Source organism: Oncorhynchus keta, chromosome 23 (genome assembly GCF_023373465.1).
Source record: "Oncorhynchus keta strain PuntledgeMale-10-30-2019 chromosome 23, Oket_V2, whole genome shotgun sequence".
NCBI classification, from domain to species: Eukaryota; Metazoa; Chordata; class Actinopteri; order Salmoniformes; family Salmonidae; genus Oncorhynchus; species Oncorhynchus keta.
Window position 1 is genome coordinate 5,348,655 of NC_068443.1, and position 22,500 is coordinate 5,371,154.

General features: G+C 48.7%; 1 protein-coding gene across 1 annotated transcript in view; it reads right to left on the reverse strand.

The window, feature by feature from the left end:
- The window catches only part of LOC118371447 (sodium channel protein type 4 subunit alpha-like), a 120,724-nt gene that overhangs the window by 97,566 nt on the left and 658 nt on the right, over positions 1-22,500 (reverse strand). The window lies entirely within an intron of this gene.

Sequence of the window (22,500 nt, forward strand, 5' to 3'; positions counted from 1 at the left end):
ACTCTACCCCTACACACTGGACTCTACCCCACACACTGGACTCTACCCCCACACACTGGACTCTACCCCTCACACTGGACTCTACCCCCACACTGGACTCTACCCCTACACACTGGACTCTACCCCCACACACTGGACTCTATCCCCACACACTGGACTCTACCCCCACACACTGGACTCTACCCCCACACACTGGACTCTACCCCTACACACTGGACTCTACCCCCACACACTGGACTCTATCCCCACACACTGGACTCTACCCCCACACACTGGACTCTATCCCCACACACTGGACTCTACCCCCCACACTGGACTCTACCCCCACACACTGGACTCTATCCCCACACACTGGACTCTACCCCACACACTGGACTCTATCCCCACACACTGGACTCTACCCACACACTGGACTCTACCCACACACTGGACTCTACCCCTCACACTGGACAATACTCACACACAGGACTCTCCCCCACACACTGGACTCTACCCCCACACACTGGACTCTACCCCTCACACTGGACTCTACCCATACACACTGGACTCTACCCCTACACACTGGACTCTACCCCCACACACTGGACTCTATCCCCACACACTGGACTCTACCCCTCACACTGGACTCTACCCCCACACACTGGACTCTACCCCTCACACTGGACACTACCCACACACTGGACTCTACCGCTCACATTGGACACTACCGCCCACACTGGACTCTACCCCTCACACTGGACTCTACCCCTCACACTGGACTCTACCCCACACTGGACTCTACCCCCACACTGGACTCTACCCCTCACACTGGACTCTATCCCCCACACTGGACTCTATCCCCACACACTGGACTCTACCCCTCACACTGGACTCTACCCCCACACTGGACTCTACCCCCACACACTGGACTCTATCCCCACACACTGGACTCTACCCCTCACACTGGACTCTACCCCCACACACTGGACTCTACCCCTACACACTGGACTCTACCCCCACACACTGGACTCTACCCCCACACACTGGACTCTATCCCCACACACTGGACTCTATCCCCACACACTTGACTCTACCCACACACTGGACTCTACCCCCACACACTGGACTCTATCCCCACACACTGGACTCTACCCCCACACACTGGACTCTATCCCCACACACTGGACTCTACCCACACACTGGACTCTACCCACACACTGGACTCTACCCCTCACACTGGACAATACTCACACACTGGACTCTACCCCCACACACTGGACTCTACCCCCACACACTGGACTCTACCCCTCACACTGGACTCTACCCATACACACTGGACTCTACCCCTACACACTGGACTCTACCCCCACACACTGGACTCTATCCCCACACACTGGACTCTACCCCTCACACTGGACTCTACCCCCACACACTGGACTCTACCCCTCACACTGGACACTACCCACACACTGGACTCTACCGCTCACATTGGACACTACCGCCCACACTGGACTCTACCCCTCACACTGGACTCTACCCCTCACACTGGACTCTACCCCCACACTGGACTCTACCCCCACACTGGACTCTACCCCTCACACTGGACTCTATCCCCACACACTGGACTCTATCCCCACACACTGGACTCTACCCCTCACACTGGACTCTACCCCCACACTGGACTCTACCCCTCACACTGGACTCTACCCCACACTGGACTCTACCCCCAACTGGACTCTACCCCCAACTGGACTCTACCCCACACACTGGACTCTACCCCCCACACTGGACTCTACCCCCCACACTGGACTCTAACCCCAACTGGACTCTACCCCTCACACTGGACTCTACCCCCACACTGGACTCTACCCCTACACACTGGACTCTACCCCCACACACTGGACTCTATCCCCACACACTGGACTCTACCCCTCACACTGGACTCTATCCCCACACACTGGACTCTACCCCTCACACTGGACTCTACCCCCACACACTGGACTCTACCCCTACACACTGGACTCTACCCCTCACACTGGACACTACCCCTCACACTGGACTCTACCCCTACACACTGGACTCTACCCCTACACACTGGAATCTACCCCTCACACTGGAATCTATCCCCACACACTGGACTCTACCCCTACACACTGGACTCTACCCCTACACACTGGACTCTACCCCTACACACTGGACTCTATCCCCACACACTGGACTCTACCCCTACACACTGGACTCTACCCCTACACACTGGACTCTACCCCTACACACTGGACTCTATCCCCACACACTGGACTCTACCCACACACTGGACTCTACCCCTCACACTGGACACTACCCACACACTGGACTCTACCCCTCACACTGGACACTACCCCTCACACTGGACACTACCCCCACACTGGACTCTACCCCCACACTGGACTCTACCCCTCACACTGGACTCTATCCCCACACACTGGACTCTACCCACCCACTGGACTCTAACCCTCACACTGGACACTACCCCTCACACTGGACTTTACCCACACACTGGACTCTACCCACACACTGGAGTCTACCCCCCACACACTGGACTCTACCCCTCACACTGAACTCTACCCCTCACACAGGACTCTACCCCTCACACTGGACTCTACCACACACTGGACCCTACCCACACACTGGACTCTACCCCCACACACTGGACTCTACCCCGCACACACTGGACTCTACCCCTCACACTGGACTCTACCCCACACACTGGACTCTACCCCCACACACTGGACTCTACCCCTCACACTTAACTCTACCCCTCACACTGGACTCTACCCCTCACAGTGGACACTACCCCTCACACTGGACTCTACCCCCACACTGGTCTCTACCCCTCACACTGGACTCTACCCATACACTGGACTCTACCCCTCACACTGGACTCTACCCCTCACACTGGACTCTAACCCTCACACTGGACACTACCCCTCACACTGGACTCTACCCCCTCACACTGGACTCTAACACTCACACTGGACTCTACCCCCACACACTGGACTCTACCCACACACTGGACTCTACCCACACACTGGACTCTACCCCCACAAACTGGACTCTACCCCTTACACTGAACTCTACCCTCACACAGCACTCTACCCCTCACACAGGACTCTACCACACACACTGGACTCTACCCCCACACACTGGACTCTACCCCCCACACACTGGACTCTACCCCTCACACTGGACTCTACCCCCACACACTGGACTCTACCCCCACACACTGGACTCTACCCCTCACACTTAACTCTACCCCTCACACAGGACTCTACCCCTCACAGTGGACACTACCCCTCACACTGGACTCTACCCCCACACTGGTCTCTACCCCTCACACTGGACTCTACCCATACACTGGACTCTACCCCTCACACTGGACTCTACCCCCCACACTGGACTCTACCCCCCACACTGGACTCTACCCCCCACACTGGACTCTACCCCTCACACTGGACTCTACCCCCCACACTGGACTCTACCCCTCACACTGGACTCTACCCCTCACACTGGACTCTACCCCCAACTGGACTCTACCCCCAACTGGACTCTACCCCACACACTGGACTCTACCCCCCACACTGGACTCTACCCCCCACACTGGACTCTACCCCCAACTGGACTCCACCCCTCACACTGGACTCCACCCCTCACACTGACTCTACCCCACACACTGGACTCTACCCCACACATTGGACTCTACCCCCACCCTGGACTCTACCCCCACACTGGACTCTATCCTCACACTGGACTCTACCCCCACACTGGACTCTACCCCCACACTGGACTCTACCCCACCCTGGACTCTAACCCCACACACTGGACTCTACCCCTCACACTGAACTCTACCCCTCACACAGGACTCTACCGCTCACACTGGACTCTACCCCCCACACTGGACTCTACCCCCCACACTGGACTCTAACCCCAACTGGACTCTACCCCTCACACTGCACTCTACCCCCACACACTGGACTCTACCCCCACACACTGGACACTACCCCCACCCTGGACTCTACCCCCACACTGGACTCTATCCTCACACTGGACTCTACCCCTCACACTTAACTCTACCCCTCACACTGGACTCTACCCCTCACAGTGGACACTACCCCTCACACTGGACTCTACCCCCACACTGGTCTCTACCCCTCACACTGGACTCTACCCATACACTGGACTCTACCCCTCACACTGGACTCTACCCCTCACACTGGACTCTAACCCTCACACTGGACTCTACCCCTCACACTGGACTCTACCCCCTCACACTGGACTCTAACACTCACACTGGACTCTACCCCCACACACTGGACTCTACCCACACACTGGACTCTACCCACACACTGGACTCTACCCCCCACACACTGGACTCTACCCCTCACACTGAACTCTACCCCTCACACAGGACTCTACCCCTCACACTGGACTCTACCACACACACTGGACTCTACCCCCCACACACTGGACTCTACCCCCACACACTGGACTCTACCCCTCACACTGGACTCTACCCCCACACACTGGACTCTACCCCCACACACTGGACTCTACCCCTCACACTTAACTCTACCCCTCACACTGGACTCTACCCCTCACAGTGGACACTACCCCTCACACTGGACTCTACCACCACACTAGTCTCTACCCCTCACACTGGACACTACCCACACACTGGACTCTACCGCTCACATTGGACACTACCGCCCACACTGGACTCTACCCCTCACACTGGACTCTACCCCTCACACTGGACTCTACCCCCACACTGGACTCTACCCCCACACTGGACTCTACCCCTCACACTGGACTCTATCCCCACACACTGGACTCTATCATCACACACTGGACTCTACCCCTCACACTGGACTCTACCCCCACACTGGACTCTACCCCTCACACTGGACTCTACCCCCACACTGGACTCTACCCCCAACTGGACTCTACCCCCAACTGGACTCTACCCCACACACTGGACTCTACCCCTACACACTGGACTCTACCCCCCACACTGGACTCTAACCCCAACTGGACTCTACCCCTCACACTGGACTCTACCCCCCACACTGGACTCTACCCCTACACACTGGACTCTACCCCCACACACTGGACTCTATCCCCACACACTGGACTCTACCCCTCACACTGGACTCTATCCCCACACACTGGACTCTACCCCTCACACTGGACTCTACCCCCACACACTGGACTCTACCCCTACACACTGGACTCTACCCCTCACACTGGACACTACCCCTCACACTGGACTCTACCCCTACACACTGGACTCTACCCCTACACACTGGAATCTACCCCTCACACTGGAATCTATCCCCACACACTGGACTCTACCCCTACACACTGGACTCTACCCCTACACACTGGACTCTACCCCTACACACTGGACTCTATCCCCACACACTGGACTCTACCCCTACACACTGGACTCTACCCCTACACACTGGACTCTACCCCTACACACTGGACTCTATCCCCACACACTGGACTCTACCCACACACTGGACTCTACCCCTCACACTGGACACTACCCACACACTGGACTCTACCCTCACACTGGACACTACCCCTCACACTGGACACTACCCCACACTGGACTCTACCCCCACACTGGACTCTACCCCTCACACTGGACTCTATCCCCACACACTGGACTCTACCCACCCACTGGACTCTAACCCTCACACTGGACACTACCCCTCACACTGGACTTTACCCACACACTGGACTCTACCCACACACTGGACTCTACCCCCCACACACTGGACTCTACCCCTCACACTGAACTCTACCCCCCACACAGGACTCTACCCCTCACACTGGACTCTACCACACACTGGACCCTACCCACACACTGGACTCTACCCCCACACACTGGACTCTACCCCGCACACACTGGACTCTACCCCGCACACACTGGACTCTACCCCTCACACTGGACTCTACCCCCCACACACTGGACTCTACCCCTCACACTTAACTCTACCCCTCACACTGGACTCTACCCCTCACAGTGGACACTACCCCTCACACTGGACTCTACCCCCACACTGGTCTCTACCCCTCACACTGGACTCTACCCATACACTGGACTCTACCCCTCACACTGGACTCTACCCCTCACACTGGACTCTAACCCTCACACTGGACACTACCCCTCACACTGGACTCTACCCCCTCACACTGGACTCTAACACTCACACTGGACTCTACCCCCACACACTGGACTCTACCCACACACTGGACTCTACCCACACACTGGACTCTACCCCCCACACACTGGACTCTACCCCTCACACTGAACTCTACCCCTCACACAGGACTCTACCCCTCACACTGGACTCTACCACACACACTGGACTCTACCCCCACACACTGGACTCTACCCCCCCCACACACTGGACTCTACCCCTCACACTGGACTCTACCCCCACACACTGGACTCTACCCCCACACACTGGACTCTACCCCTCACACTTAACTCTACCCCTCACACAGGACTCTACCCCTCACAGTGGACACTACCCCTCACACTGGACTCTACCCCCACACTGGTCTCTACCCCTCACACTGGACTCTACCCATACACTGGACTCTACCCCTCACACTGGACTCTACCCCCCACACTGGACTCTACCCCCCACACTGGACTCTACCCCCCACACTGGACTCTACCCCTCACACTGGACTCTACCCCCCACACTGGACTCTACCCCTCACACTGGACTCTACCCCTCACACTGGACTCTACCCCCAACTGGACTCTACCCCCAACTGGACTCTACCCCACACACTGGACTCTACCCCCCACACTGGACTCTACCCCCCACACTGGACTCTACCCCCAACTGGACTCCACCCCTCACACTGGACTCCACCCCTCACACTGGACTCTACCCCCACACACTGGACTCTACCCCCACACATTGGACTCTACCCCCACCCTGGACTCTACCCCCACACTGGACTCTATCCTCACACTGGACTCTACCCCCACACTGGACTCTACCCCACACTGGACTCTACCCCCACACTGGACTCTAACCCCCACACACTGGACTCTACCCCTCACACTGAACTCTACCCCTCACACAGGACTCTACCGCTCACACTGGACTCTACCCCCCACACTGGACTCTACCCCCCACACTGGACGTCATTTCCGGTCACAACTTGCAGGCTTGTTTTCGAATTGCTGTGCGTTTTGTTGCCAACCTATTTTGCTACCTGACAACTTTACGGGTTTCACTTTTTAATTACCGTTCATATATTTATTTTTTCCTCAACTTTTTCACTCCGGACGCTTTATCTGGACACGATTCGTCAGGACCTCCAACAGCCGAAGCTAAGTAGTAACATTAACATGATGCCTTCTAATTGCAGCCGCTGTGCTCGCCTTACGGCGAGGATAGCTGTACTGCAAGCCCAGCTTCAGACGCAATCGTTAGGCAAGGGTAATTTCAGTGTAGGAAAGGATGAAACAGCGTCTGTGCCACCAGTAAGTGCAGATAGTAGTATAAATCCCCTGGCACAGTCCCCGCAGCCGGACAACTTTCTCACGGTTTCTGGAAGGAAATGCTGTAGGAACGCTCAACCGGTGTCGCTCATTCAGCAGACAGAAACTTTCAACCGGTTTTCCCCATTAAGCAGCGGGTCGGAGTCAGAGACCGAGTCTTCTCTGGTCTCTACTCCTCCCGTTACGGGGTCTGAGACGCCGAAGCTTCCCACCATTAGCTCTGACAAATTGAAAACTCTAGTCATTGGCGACTCCATTACCCGCAGTATTAGACTTAAAGCGAATCATCCAGCGATCATACACTGTTTACCCGGGGCAGGGCTACCGACGTTAAGGCTAATCTGAAGATGGTGCTGGCTAAAGCTAAAACTGGCGAGTGTAGAGAGTATAGAGATATTGTTATCCACGTCGGCACCAACGATGTTAGGATGAAACAGTCAGAGATCACCAAGCGCAACATAGCTTCTGCGTGCATATCAGCTAGAAAGATGTGTCGGCATCGAGTAATTGTCTCTGGCCCCCTCCCAGTTAGGGGGAGTGATGAGCTCTACAGCAGAGTCTCACAACTCAATCGCTGGTTGAAAACTGTTTTCTGCCCCTCCCAAAAGATAGAATTTGTAGATAATTGGCCCTCTTTCTGGGACTCACCCACAAACAGGACCAAGCCTGACCTGCTGAGGAGTGACGGACTCCATCCTAGCTGGAGGGGGTGCTCTCATCTTATCTGCCAACATAGACAGGGCTCTAACTCCTCTAGCTCCACAATGAAATAGGGTGCAGGCCAGGCAGCAGGCTATTAGCCAGCCTGCCAGCATAGTGGAGTCTGCCACTAGCATAGTCAGTGTAGTCAGCTCAGCTATCACCATTGAGACCGTGTCTGTGCCTCGACCTAGGTTGGGCAAAACTAAACATGGCGGTGTTCGCCTTAGCAATCTCACTAGGATAAAGACCACCTCCATTCCTGTCATTACTGAAAGAGATCATGATACCTCACATCTCAAAATAGGGCTACTTAATGTTAGATCCCTTACTTCAAAGGCAATTATAGTCAATGAACTAATCACTGATCATAATCTTGATGTGATTGGCCTGACTGAAACATGGCTTAAGCCTGATGAATTTACTGTGTTAAATGAGGCCTCACCTCCTGGCTACACTAGTGACCATATCCCCGTGCATCCCGCAAAGGCGGAGGTGTTGCTAACATTTACGATAGCAAATTTCAATTTACAAAAAAAAAATGACGTTTTCGTCTTTTGAGCTTCTAGTCATGAAATCTATGCAGCCTACTCAATCACTTTTTATAGCTACTGTTTACAGGCCTCCTGGGCCATATACAGCGTTTCTCACTGAGTTCCTGAATTCCTATCAGACCTTGTAGTCATTGCAGATAATATTCTAATCTTTGGTGACTTTAATATTCACATGGAAAAGTCCACAGACCCACTCCAAAAGGCTTTTGGAGCCATCATCGACTCAGTGGGTTTTGTCCAACATGTCTCTGGACCCACTCACTGTCACAGTCATACGCTGGACCTAGTTTTGTCCCATGGAATAAATGTTGTGGATCTTAATGTTTTCCTCATAATCCTGGACTATCGGACCACCATTTTATTACGTTTGCAATTGCAACAAATAATCTGCTCAGACCCCAACCAAGGAACATCAAAAGTCGTGCTATAAATTCACAGACAACACAAAGATTCCTTGATGCCCTTCCAGACTCCCTCTGCCTACCCAAGGACGCCAGAGGACAAAAATCCGTTAACCACCTAACTGAGGATCTCAATTTAACCTTGCGCAATACCCTAGATGCAGTTGCACCCCTAAAAACTAAAAAAATGTCTCATAAGAAACTAGCTCCCTGGTACACAGAAAATACCCGAGCTCTGAAGCAAGCTTCAGAAAATTGGAACGGAAATGGCGCCACACCAAACTGGAAGTCTTCCGACTAGCTTGGAAGGACGGTACCGTGCAGTACCGAAGAGCCCTTACTGCTGCTCGATCGTCCTATTTTCTAACTTAATTGAGGAAAATAAGAACAATCCGAAATTCCTTTTTGATACTGTGGCAAAGCTAACTAAAAAGCAGCATTCCCCAAGAGAGGATGACTTTCACTTTAGCAGTGATAAATTCATGAACTTCTTTGAGGAAAAGATTATGATTATTAGAAAGCAAATTACGGACTCCTCTTTAAACCTGCGTATTCCTCCAAACCTCAGTTGTCCTGAGTCTGCACAACTCTGCCAGGACCTAGGATCAAGAGAGACGCTCAAGTGTTTTAGTACTATATCTCTTGACACAATGATGAAAATAATCATGGCCTCTAAACCTTCAAGCTGTATACTGGACCCTATTCCAACTAAACTACTGAAAGAGCTGCTTCCTGTGCTTGGCCCTCCTATGTTGAACATAATAAACGGCTCTCTATCCACTGGATGTGTACCAAACTCACTAAAAGTGGCAGTAATAAAGCCTCTCTTGAAAAAGCCAAACCTTGACCCAGAAAATATAAAAACTATCGGCCTATATCGAATCTTCCATTCCTCTCAAAGATTTTAGAGAAGGCTGTTGCGCAGCAACTCACTGCCTTCCTGAAGACAAACAATGTATACGAAATGCTTCAGTCTGGTTTTAGACCCCATCATAGCACTGAGACGGCACTTGTGAAGGTGGTAAATGACATTTTAATGGCATCGGACCGAGGCTCTGCATCTGTCCTCGTGCTCCTAGACCTTAGTGCTGCTTTTGATACCATCGATCACCACATTCTTTTGGAGAGATTGGAAACCCAAATTGGTCTACACGGACAAGTTCTGGCCTGGTTTAGATCTTATCTGTCGGAAAGATATCAGTTTGTCTCTGTGAATGGTTTGTCCTCTGACAAATCAACTGTACATTTCGGTGTTCCTCAAGGTTCTGTTTTAGGACCACTATTGTTTTCACTATATATTTTACCTCTTGGGGATGTTATTCGAAAACATAATGTAAACTTTCACTGCTATGCGGATGACACACAGCTGTACATTTCAATGAAACATGGTGAAGCCCCAAAATTGCCCTCGCTAGAAGCATGTGTTTCAGACATAAGGAAGTGGATGGCTGCAAACTTTCTACTATTAAACTCGGACAAAACAGAGATGCTTGTTCTAGGTCCCAAGAAACAAAGAGATCTTCTGTTGAATCTGACAATTAATCTTAATGGTTGTACAGTCGTCTCAAATAAAACTGTGAAGGACCTCGGCGTTACTCTGGACCCTGATCTCTCTTTTGAAGAACATATCAAGACCATTTCGAGGACAGCTTTTTTCCATCTACGTAACATTGCAAAAATCAGAAACTTTCTGTCCAAAAATGATGCAGAAAAATTAATCCATGCTTTTGTCACTTCTAGGTTAGACTACTGCAATGCTCTATTTTCCGGCTACCCGGATAAAGCACTAAATAAACTTCAGTTAGTGCTAAATACGGCTGCTAGAATCCTGACTAGAACCAAAAAATTTGATCATATTACTCCAGTGCTAGCCTCTCTACACTGGCTTCCTGTCAAAGCAAGGGCTGATTTCAAGGTTTTACTGCTAACCTACAAAGCATTACATGGGCTTGCTCCTACCTACCTCTCTGATTTGGTCCTGCCGTACATACCTACACGTACGCTACGGTCACAAGACGCAGGCCTCCTAATTGTCCCTAGAATTTCTAAGCAAACAGCTGGAGGCAGGGCTTTCTCCTATAGAGCTCCATTTTTATGGAACGGTCTGCCTACCCATGTCAGAGACGCAAACTCGGTCTCAACCTTTAAGTCTTTACTGAAGACTCATCTCTTCAGTGGGTCATATGATTGAGTGTAGTCTGGCCCAGGAGTGGGAAGGTGAACGGAAAGGCTCTGGAGCAACGAACCGCCCTTGCTGTCTCTGCCTGGCCGGTTCCCCTCTTTCCACTGGGATTCTCTGCCTCTAACCCTGTTACGGGGCTGAGTCACTGGCTTGCTGGGGCTCTCTCGTGCCGTCCCTGGGGGTGCGTCACCTGGGTGGGTTGATTCACTGTTGTGGTCGGCCTGGCTGGGTTGCCCCCCTTGGGTTGTACCGTGGCGGAGATCTTTGTGGGCTATACTCGGCCTTGTCTCAGGATGGTAAGTTGGTGGTTGAAGATATCCCTCTAGTGGTGTGGGGGATGTGCTTTGGCAAAGTGGGTGGGGTTATATCCTTCCTGTTTGGCCCTGTCCGGGGTGTCCTCGGATGGGGCCACAGTGTCTCCTGACCCCTCCTGTCTCAGCCTCCAGTATTTATGCTGCAGTAGTTTATGTGTCGGGGGCTAGGGTCAGTTTGTTATATCTGGAGTACTTCTCCTGTCCTATTCGGTGTCCTGTGTGAATCTAAGTGTGCGTTCTCTAATTCTCTCCTTCTCTCTTTCTTTCTCTCTCTCGGAGGACCTGAGCCCTAGGACCATGTCCCAGGACTACCTGACATGAGGACTCCTTGCTGTCCCCAGTCCACCTGGCCATGCTCCTGCTCCAGTTTCAACTGACCTGAGCCCTAGGACCGTGCCCCAGGACTACCTGACATGAAGGCTCCTTGCTGTCCCCAGTCCACCTGACTGTGCTGCTGCTCCAGTTTCAACTGTTCTGCCTTATTATTATTCGACCATGCTGGTCATTTATGAACATTTGAACATCTTGGTCATGTTCTGTTATAATCTCTACCCGGCACAGCCAGAAGAGGACTGGCCACCCCACATAGCCCGGTTCCTCTCTAGGTTTCTTCCTAGGTTTTGGCCTTTCTAGGGAGTTTTTCCTAGCCACCGTGCTTTTACACCTGCATTGTTTGCTGTTTGGGGTTTTAGGCTGGGTTTCTGTACAGCACTTTGAGATATCAGCTGATGTACGAAGGGCTATATAAATAAATTTGATTTGATTTGATTTACTGTCTATTATCTATCCTGATGTCTAGTCACTTTACCTCTACCTACAGTATACTGCTGTTACTGTCTATTATCTATCCTTTACCCCTACCTACAGTATACTGCTGTTACTGTCTATTATCTATCCTTTACCCCTACCTACAGTATACTGCTGTTACTGTCTATTATATATCCTTTACCCCTACCTACAGTATACTGCTGTTACTATCTACTATCTATCCTGTTGCCCCTACCTACATGTATATAGCTACTTCAATTACCTCATATCCCTGTACATCGCCTCAGTACTGGTACTCCCTGTATATAACCATGTTATTACCTCATACCCCTGCACAATGACTCAGTACTGGTACTCCCTGTATATAACCATGTTATTACCTCATACCCCTGCACAATGACTCAGTACTGGTACTCCCTGTATATAACCATGTTATTACCTCATACCCCTGCACAATGACTCAGTACTGGTACTCCCTGTATATAACCATGTTATTACCTCATACCCCTGCACAATGACTCAGTACTGGCACAATGACTCAGTACCTGTATATAACCATGTTATTACCTCATACCCCTGCACAATGACTCAGTACTGGTACTCCCTGTATATAACCATGTTATTACCTCATACCCCTGCACAATGACTCAGTACTGGTACTCCTGTATATAACCATGTTATTACCTCATACCCCTGCACAATGACTCAGTACTGGTACTCCCTGTATATAACCATGTTATTACCTCATACCCCTGCACAATGACTCAGTACTGGTACTCCCTGTATATAACCATGTTATTACCTCATACCCCTGCACAATGACTCAGTACTGGTACTCCTGTATATAACCATGTTATTACCTCATACCCCTGCACAATGACTCAGTACTGGTACTCCCTGTATATAACCATGTTATTACCTCATACCCCTGCACAATGACTCAGTACTGGTACCCCTGTATATAACCATGTTATTACCTCATACCCCTGCACAATGACTCAGTACTGGTACTCCCTGTATATAACCATGTTATTACCTCATACCCCTGCACAATGACTCAGTACTGGTACTCCCTGTATATAACCATGTTATTACCTCATACCCCTGCACAATGACTCAGTACTGGTACTCCCTGTATATAACCATGTTATTACCTCATACCCCTGCACAATGACTCAGTACTGGTAATCCCTGTATATAACCATGTTATTACCTCATACCCCTGCACAATGACTCAGTACTGGTACTCCCTGTATATAACCATGTTATTACCTTACCCCTGCACAATGACTCAGTACTGGTACTCCCTGTATATAACCATGTTATTACCTCATACCCCTCATAACCATGTTATTACCTCATACCCCTGCACAATGACTCAGTACTGGTACTCCTGTATATAACCATGTTATTACCTCATACCCCTGCACAATGACTCAGTACTGGTACTCCCTGTATATAACCATGTTATTACCTCATACCCCTGCACAATGACTCAGTACTGGTACTCCCTGTATATAACCATGTTATTACCTCATACCCCTGCACAATGACTCAGTACTGGTACTCCCTGTATATAACCATGTTATTACCTCATACCCCTGCACAATGACTCAGTACTGGTACTCCCTGTATATAACCATGTTATTACCTCATACCCCTGCACAATGACTCAGTACTGGTACTCCCTGTATATAACCATGTTATTACCTCATACCCCTGCACAATGACTCAGTACTGGTACAGTACTGGTACCCTGTATATAACCATGTTATTACCTCATACCCCTGCACAATGACTCAGTACTGGTACTCCTGTATATAACCATGTTATTACCTCATACCCCTGCACAATGACTCAGTACTGGTACTCCCTGTATATAACCATGTTATTACCTCATACCCCTGCACAATGACTCAGTACTGGTACTCCCTGTATATAACCATGTTATTACCTCATACCCCTGCACAATGACTCAGTACTGGTACTCCCTGTATATAACCATGTTATTACCTCATACCCCTGCACAATGACTCAGTACTGGTACTCCCTGGTTATTACCTCATACCCCTGCACAATGACTCAGTACTGGTACTCCTGTATATAACCATGTTATTACCTCATACCCCTGCACAATGACTCAGTACTGGTACTCCCTGTATATAACCATGTTATTACCTCATACCCCTGCACAATGACTCAGTACTGGTACTCCTGTATATAACCATGTTATTACCTCATACCCCTGCACAATGACTCAGTACTGGTACTCCCTGTATATAACCATGTTATTACCTCATACCCCTGCACAATGACTCAGTACTGGTACTCCCTGTATATAACCATGTTATTACCTCATACCCCTGCACAATGACTCAGTACTGGTACTCCCTGTATATAACCTGTTATTACCTCATATTACCTCCCCTGCACAATGACTCAGTACTGGTACTCCTGTATATAACCATGTATATAACCCCTGCACAATGTACTTACTCCTGTATATAACCTACCATACCCCTGCACAATGACTCAGTACTGGTACTCCCTGTATATAACCATGTTATTACCTCATACCCCTGCACAATGACTCAGTACTGGTACTCCCTGTATATAACCATGTTATTACCTCATACCCCTGCACAATGACTCAGTACTGGTACTCCCTGTATATAACCATGTTATTACCTCATACCCCTGCACAATGACTCAGTACTGGTACTCCCTGTATATAACCATGTTATTACCTCATACCCCTGCACAATGACTCAGTACTGGTACTCCCTGTATATAACCATGTTATTACCTCATACCCCTGCACAATGACTCAGTACTGGTACTCCCTGTATATAACCATGTTATTACCTCATACCCCTGCACAATGACTCAGTACTGGTACTCCTGTATATAACCATGACATACCCCTGCACAATGACTCAGTACTGGTACTCCCTGTATATAACCATGTTATATATACCCCTGCACAATGACTCAGTACTGGTACTCCTGTATATAACCATGTCATTACCTCATACCCCTGCACAATGACTCAGTACTGGTACTCCCTGTATATAACCATGTTATTACCTCATACCCCTGCACAATGACTCAGTACTGGTACTCCCTGTATATAACCATGTTATTACCTCATACCCCTGCACAATGACTCAGTACTGGTACTCCCTGTATATAACCATGTTATTACCTCATACCCCTGCAAATGACTCAGTACTGGTACTCCCTGTATATAACCATGTTATTACCTCATACCCCTGCACAATGACTCAGTACTGGTACTCCCTGTATATAACCATGTTATTACCTCATACCCCTGCACAATGACTCAGTACTGGTACTCCCTGTATATAACCATGTTATTACCTCATACCCCTGCACAATGACTCAGTACTGGTACTCCCTGTATATAACCATGTTATTACCTCATACCCCTGCACAATGACTCAGTACTGGTACTCCTGTATATAACCATGTTATTACCTCATACCCCTGCACAATGACTCAGTACTGGTACTCCCTGTATATAACCATGTTATTACCTCATACCCCTGCACAATGACTCAGTACTGGTACTCCCTGTATATAACCATGTTATTACCTCATACCCCTGCACAATGACTCAGTACTGGTACTCCCTGTATATAACCATGTTATTACCTCATACCCCTGCACAATGACTCAGTACTGGTACTCCCTGTATATAACCATGTTATTACCTCATACCCCTGCACAATGACTCAGTACTGGTACTCCCTGTATATAACCATGTTATTACCTCATACCCCTGCACAATGACTCAGTACTGGTACCTGTATATAACCATGTTATTACCTCATACCCCTGCACAATGACTCAGTACTGGTACTCCCTGTATATAACCATCATATTGCACAATGACTCAGTACTGGTACCCTGTATATAACCATGTTATTACCTCATACCCCTGCACAATGACTCAGTACTGGTACTCCCTGTATATAACCATGTTATTACCTCATACCCCTGCACAATGACTCAGTACTGGTATATACTGGTACTCCTGTATTACCTGTTATTACCCCCTGCACAATGACTCAGTACTGGTACTCCCTGTATATAACCATGTTATTACCTCATACCCCTGCACAATGACTCAGTACTGGTACTCCCTGTATATAACCATGTTATTACCTCATACCCCTGCACAATGACTCAGTACTGGTACTCCCTGTATATAACCATGTTATTACCTCATACCCCTGCACAATGACTCAGTACTGGTACTCCCTGTATATAACCATGTTATTACCTCATACCCCTGCACAATGACTCAGTACTGGTACTCCCTGTATATAACCATGTTATTACCTCATACCCCTGCACAATGACTCAGTACTGGTACTCCCTGTATATAACCATGTTATTACCTCATACCCCTGCACAATGACTCAGTACTGGTACTCCCTGTATATAACCATGTTATTACCTCATACCCCTGCACAATGACTCAGTACTGGTACTCCCTGTATATAACCATGTTATTACCTCATACCCCTGCACAATGACTCAGTACTGGTACTCCCTGTATATAACCATGTTATTACCTCATACCCCTGCACAATGACTCAGTACTGGTACTCCTGTATATAACCATGTTATTACCTCATACAATGACTCAGTACTGGTACTCCCTGTATATAACCATGTTATTACCTCATACCCCTGCACAATGACTCAGTACTGGTACTCCCTGTATATAACCATGTTATTACCTCATACCCCTGCACAATGACTCAGTACTGGTACTCCCTGTATATAACCATGTTATTACCTCATACCCCTGCACAATGACTCAGTACTGGTACTCCCTGTATATATGACCATGGTACTCCCTTATATAACCTCATACCCCTGCACAATGACTCAGTACTGGTACTCCCTGTATATAACCATGTTATTACCTCATACCCCTGCACAATGACTCAGTACTGGTACTCCCTGTATATAACCATGTTATTACCTCATACCCCTGCACAATGACTCAGTACTGGTACTCCCTGTATATAACCATGTTATTACCTCATACCCCTGCACAATGACTCAGTACTGGTACTCCCTGTATATAACCATGTTATTACCTCATACCCCTGCACAATGACTCAGTACTGGTACTCCCTGTATATAACCATGTTATTACCTCATACCCCTGCACAATGACTCAGTACTGGTACTCCCTGTATATAACCATGTTATTACCTCATACCCCTGCACAATGACTCAGTACTGGTACTCCCTGTATATAACCATGTTATTACCTCATACCCCTGCACAATGACTCAGTACTGGTACTCCCTGTATATAACCATGTTATTACCTCATACCCCTGCACAATGACTCAGTACTGGTACTCCTGTATATAACCATGTTATTGCACAATGACCTCATACCCCTGCACCCCTGTATATAACCACATACTCAGTACCCTGTATATAACCATGACTCAGTACTGGTACTCCCTGTATATAACCATGTTATTACCTCATACCCCTGCACAATGACTCAGTACTGGTACTCCCTGTATATAACCATGTTATTACCTCATACCCCTGCACAGCACAATGATGGTACTCCCTGTATATAACCATGTTATTACCTCATACCCCTGCACAATGACTCAGTACTGGTACTCCCTGTATATAACCATGTTATTACCTCATACCCCTGCACAATGACTCAGTACTGGTACTCCCTGTATATAACCATGTTATTACCTCATACCCCTGCACAATGACTCAGTACTGGTACTCCCTGTATATAACCATGTTATTACCTCATACCCCTGCACAATGACTCAGTACTGGTACTCCCTGTATATAACCATGTTATTACCTCATACCCCTGCACAATGACTCAGTACTGGTAATCCCTGTATATAACCATGTTATTTTCACTCATTATTGTTATTCGTTATTCACTGTGTATTCATTCACTTCTCGTGTCACTATTTCAAATGTATATATACTTTTTGTATCTTTAACTCTGCATTGTTGGGAAGGGCCTCTGAGGAAGTGTTTCACTGTTAGTCTATATTTGTTGCACCAGTGAGTGAGGATGCTGTACCCGCACGTAATATACTGTATTTTAGGAATTCTACAAACGTTGTCCTGAAATTCTACAGTAACTTAACTGGCCAATTGCTGCCAGTAATTTACTGTAATTCAGAATACAGTACCACATTCCAACAATCTTTTGACCACTAGTGGGTGCATGGTCTTGTTGTGTCTCGTGTATTAATATATTTTGAGGCATGTCTTGTAAGAGGCTATATTTGTTGCATCCTTTAGTGAGAGTCCTTGTACTAATTTGATATGTGGTGGTAGTTCCCTAACAATTACATATAAGGGGACAGGTCAGAGTGGCAGTAGGTCTCAAACCTTTAATGGCTGAGTGGCTAGCCACTTCCTTTTGATTTGTTTGGCCCTGGAGTCACAATCAAATCAAATCAAACTTTATGAGTCACATGCGCCGAATACAACAAGCTTAGACTTTACCGTGGAATGCTGACTTACAAGCCCTTAACCAACAGTTCAGTTCAGGAAGAAGAAAATATTTACCAAGTAGACTAAAATAAAAAGTAATAAGTAAAAAGTAACACAATAAGAATAACAATAATGAGGCTTTATACAGGGGGCACCGGTACTGAGTCAGTGTGCGGGGGTACAGGTTAGAAATGAGGCTTTATACAGAGGGTACCGGTACTGAGTCAGTGTGCGGGGGTACAGGTTAGAAATGAGGCTTTATACAGAGGGTACCGGTACTGAGTCAGTGTGCGGGGGTACAGGTTAGAAATGAGGCTTTATACAGAGGGTACCGGTACTGAGTCAGTGTGCGGGGGTACAGGTTAGAAATGAGGCTTTATACAGGGGCACCGGTACTGAGTCAGTGTGCGGGGGTACAGGTTAGAAATGAGGCTTTATACAGAGGGTACCGGTACTGAGTCAGTGTGCGGGGGTACAGGTTAGAAATGAGGCTTTATACAGGGGCACCGGTACTGAGTCAGTGTGCGGGGGTACAGGTTAGAAATGAGGCTTTATACAGGGGGCACCGGTACTGAGTCAGTGTGCGGGGTACAGGTTAGAAATGAGGCTTTATACAGAGGGTACCGGTACTGAGTCAGTGTGCGGGGGTACAGGTTAGAAATGAGGCTTTATACAGAGGGTACCGGTACTGAGTCAGTGTGCGGGGGTACAGGTTAGAAATGAGGCTTTATACAGGGGGCACCGGTACTGAGTCAGTGTGCGGGGGTACAGGTTAGAAATGAGGCTTTATACAGGGGCACCGGTACTGAGTCAGTGTGCGGGGGTACAGGTTAGAAATGAGGCTTTATACAGGGGGCACCGGTACTGAGTCAGTGTGCGGGGGTACAGGTTAGAAATGAGGCTTTATACAGGGGGCACCGGTACTGAGTCAGTGTGCGGGGGTACAGGTTAGAAATGAGGCTTTATACAGGGGGCACCGGTACTGAGTCAGTGTGCGGGGGTACAGGTTAGAAATGAGGCTTTATACAGGGGGCACCGGTACTGAGTCAGTGTGCGGGGGTACAGGTTAGAAATGAGGCTTTATACAGGGGTACCGGTACTGAGTCAGTGTGCGGGGGTACAGGTTAGAAATGAGGCTTTATACAGGGGGTACCGGTACTGAGTCAGTGTGCAGGGTACAGGTTAGAAATGAGGCTTTATACAGGGGGCACCGGTACTGAGTCAGTGTGCAGGGTACAGGTTAGAAATGAGGCTTTATACAGGGGGTACCGGTACTGAGTCAGTGTGCGGGGGTACAGGTTAGAAATGAGGCTTTATACAGGGGGCACCGGTACTGAGTCAGTGTGCGGGGGTACAGGTTAGAAATGAGGCTTTATACAGGGGGCACCGGTACTGAGTCAGTGTGCGGGGGTACAGGTTAGAAATGAGGCTTTATACAGGGGGCACCGGTACTGAGTCAGTGTGCGGGGGTACAGGTTAGAAATGAGGCTTTATACAGAGGGTACCGGTACTGAGTCAGTGTGCGGGGTACAGGTTAGAAATGAGGCTTTATACAGGGGGCACCGGTACTGAGTCAGTGTGCGGGGGTACAGGTTAGAAATGAGGCTTTATACAGGGGGTACCGGTACTGAGTCAGTGTGCGGGGGTACAGGTTAGAAATGAGGCTTTATACAGAGGGTACCGGTACTGAGTCAGTGTGCGGGGGTACAGGTTAGAAATGAGGCTTTATACAGGGGGCACCGGTACTGAGTCAGTGTGTGGGGGTACAGGTTAGAAATTAGGCTTTATACAGAGGGCACCGGTACTGAGTCAGTGTGCGGGGGTACAGGTTAGAAATGAGGCTTTATACAGAGGGTACCGGTACTGAGTCAGTGTGCGGGGGTACAGGTTAGAAATGAGGCTTTATACAGAGGGTACCGGTACTGAGTCAGTGTGCGGGGGTACAGGTTAGAAATGAGGCTTTATACAGGGGGCACCGGTACTGAGTCAGTGTGCGGGGTACAGGTTAGAAATGAGGCTTTATACAGGGGCACCGGTACTGAGTCAGTGTGCGGGGGTACAGGTTAGAAATGAGGCTTTATACAGAGGGTACCGGTACTGAGTCAGTGTGCGGGGGTACAGGTTAGAAATGAGGCTTTATACAGAGGGCACCGGTACTGAGTCAGTGTGCAGGGTACAGGTTAGAAATGAGGCTTTATACAGGGGGTACCGGTACTGAGTCAGTGTGCGGGGGTACAGGTTAGAAATGAGGCTTTATACAGAGGGCACCGGTACTGAGTCAGTGTGCGGGGGTACAGGTTAGAAATGAGGCTTTATACAGAGGGCACCGGTACTGAGTCAGTGTGCGGGGGTACAGGTTAGAAATGAGGCTTTATACAGAGGGCACCGGTACTGAGTCAGTGAGTGGGGGTACAGGTTAGAAATGAGGCTTTATACAGAGGGCACCGGTACTGAGTCAGTGTGCGGGGTACAGGTTAGAAATGAGTCTTTATACAGGGGTACCGGTACTGAGTCAGTGTGCAGGGTACAGGTTAGAAATGAGGCTTTATACAGAGGGTACCGGTACTGAGTCAGTGTGCGGGGGTACAGGTTAGAAATGAGGCTTTATACAGAGGGCACCGGTACTGAGTCAGTGTGCGGGGGTACAGGTTAGAAATGAGGCTTTATACAGAGGGTACCGGTACTGAGTCAGTGTGCGGGGGTACAGGTTAGAAATGAGGCTTTATACAGAGGGCACCGGTACTGAGTCAGTGTGCGGGGGTACAGGTTAGAAATGAGGCTTTATACAGGGGGTACCGGTACTGAGTCAGTGTGCGGGGGTACAGGTTAGTTGAGTCACGGGCCTTTGTTAAGGCGTAACAAGCAAGTGATATAAAACGCCGAAAATCAGTGGATAAATTGTAATATATTATTAGATATTCACTATTAGTAATTACTGGATTGTATTTTCAATGATAAAAAAGTACTGTATTGCTGTTTTAATATGTATTTACTGCAGTATACTGTAAATGATGGTGCATTGTGGGGCGAAATATTATTGGAGGAGAAAGAATCACTGGCTCATTAACATATTTTAAGGCGTGCCTTGTCTATATTTGTTGCACCCGTTAGTGAGAGTCCTGTACTAATTTAAGTGATTTGTGGTGGTAGTAGTTCCCTAATTATTACATATAGGGGACAGATCAGAGCGGCAGCAGGTCTTAAACCTTGTAAAGGTCCATTTGATCTGTTTGCCTTTGTAATCACATCCTGTTTGGAAATCTTTGATAAGTCCTCTCGAAGCACCTACATTAACATGCTGTAATATGCACACAACAAACTGATGGGCTCTAATCCCTTGTAATTACAGTAAAATACAGTAGAAATACATTTTCTTACAGTTTAATGACGACTTTTACTGTATTTTACCGTGTGTAATTGCTCTGATCTATCGTGTTTCCGTGAATATATCAGTATTGTATGGGCACTATCATTGAGAGTCAGAGTGGAGGCTGCTG